At 29.3% G+C, this 583-nt stretch overlaps 1 protein-coding gene across 1 annotated transcript in view; it reads right to left on the bottom strand.

The window, feature by feature from the left end:
• Positions 1–338: 338 nt before the first annotated feature.
• The window catches only part of LOC109544325, a gene marked incomplete in the record, with an annotated part of 20,810 nt that continues 20,565 nt past the window's right edge, over positions 339–583 (bottom strand). Inside the window, 1 exon segment of the mRNA XM_048661531.1 lies at positions 339–583.

Here is a 583-nt window from a genome sequence, read left to right as displayed (position 1 = left end):
ATTTGTGCTTTTTTATTAGATATTTGCACTGTATGTTAATTAAGTAATTTCATTTATTGTAGCTTTGATTTTATTGCCGTGCGGTGATTGCAATAATGAAATGTTGTTTAAATATGTGTCAACCGCCACGTTATTTCCCGTTTCCTTTAATCTAGAAACGAAAATTTACATTGTAGGTGTGATTTTTTGAAATAATTATGAACAAGTTTTATCACAGAGGAAGTTTAAAATTTTAGTCAAGGACGTTGAAGGAATGTTCTTACCTGAAAACGTCTTTGCTATAAACCCATTCGAATTTCGAACACGATCAGGAAGTGAAGGATTTTCAAAATAAGTGCTTATTAATGATATGCTTTATTTACTACTTTTTAATATAATACAGTTACACAAATCTACAATGCCTCTCATTCCATGTTAGAATAATGTAATTAATTGCTATGAAACCAGTGACTACAATAACTGAACTGATAGCAAATTAAAAAATTATCTAGTGAGATTTATAGAAAAATAATTCAACATACATAAATCGCTGACAAAATCACCCTACTGAATCGCATAAGAACAAAAAGGAGTCAATTGTTTC

This window comes from Dendroctonus ponderosae, unplaced genomic scaffold, assembly GCF_020466585.1.
Source record: "Dendroctonus ponderosae isolate FM_Combo_2020 unplaced genomic scaffold, Dpon_F_20191213v2 Dpon_F_20191213_1, whole genome shotgun sequence".
Lineage (NCBI taxonomy): Eukaryota > Metazoa > Arthropoda > Insecta > Coleoptera > Curculionidae > Dendroctonus > Dendroctonus ponderosae.
The sequence above is the reverse complement of the archived record's forward strand: the minus strand, read 5'-3'. Positions and strand labels throughout refer to the sequence as shown.